The following is an 883-nucleotide window of genomic DNA, read 5'->3' as shown; positions in this document are numbered from 1 at the left end:
GCGTGTGATCATTGCTTGTACAGCCCTCTCGCAGTGTCCGGAGCAAGTATGGTGGGTCTGACACACCGGTGTCAATGTGTTCTTTTTTCCATTTCCAGAAGTGTAGTTACGGCTAACCGACCACTGAACTTCTTCTATGCTGGATGCACACGCATTGCCCGAACTCTTACAGGACTCGGTAAGATTGTCTGCCGCGAGTAATGAGTGTAATGGGCAGGGACACTACGAATGTAGTGTGTGGACATTAAGTTGGGAATATGGGTCTCACGGGGAGCGTGCAAGGGATAAATCCCTGCAGACGCACTATCCCCTTTGCCCTCGATGGCTCAGATGGATAGAGCGCCCGCCGTGTAAGCAGGAGATCCCGGGTTCGAGACCCGGTCGGGGCACACATTTTCAACGGTGCCCGTTGATGTATATCAACGCTTGTCGACAGCTGAGGGTCTTGATTTAATCATCGTTTCAGTGGTTTCGTTGTCCGAGATTCGGTTAGTGTGTACGGGCGGCAAATTGGAGCCATCATCTTGGTTATGGTTCGGACTGCCGGCGGTAACATCAAAGTGTTTGCTGTGGGTTAGCCTTGGTACTCCTCTCCCAGTGTGGACGCTAATTCGAATGTTCATTGGTTCAGTACTGAATTAATGTGTCTGTAGAAATGGTGTATGTTTGCTATGTTTAAAAATCGGGCGTATGGAGTGGGTTATGGAAACAAGATTAAGGCTGACAGAGTTTTATCGTGAATGGAAATGTTTATGTGACCCTACCAAATGCGATTATAAATGTCAGGTACAGTCTTCCAGATGAGCTATTTTGAAGTTTTAAAGGTGTACATTAAGCTGGCATCTGAATCCCCTGTAGGTAAATAGCCCAGAGTGACCATTAA

The 883-nt window shown here is 47.6% G+C and overlaps 1 non-coding gene across 1 annotated transcript; it reads left to right on the top strand.

The window, feature by feature from the left end:
* The first annotated feature begins 314 nt into the window (after positions 1–314).
* On the top strand, positions 315–389 carry Trnat-ugu (transfer RNA threonine (anticodon UGU)). Its single transcript has one exon. It is a non-coding gene; the product is annotated as a tRNA-Thr (tRNA).
* The last annotated feature ends 494 nt before the right edge of the window (positions 390–883 follow it).

This window comes from Schistocerca serialis, chromosome 1, assembly GCF_023864345.2.
Source record: "Schistocerca serialis cubense isolate TAMUIC-IGC-003099 chromosome 1, iqSchSeri2.2, whole genome shotgun sequence".
Lineage (NCBI taxonomy): Eukaryota > Metazoa > Arthropoda > Insecta > Orthoptera > Acrididae > Schistocerca > Schistocerca serialis.
This window is presented reverse-complemented; position numbering and strand designations above follow the sequence as displayed.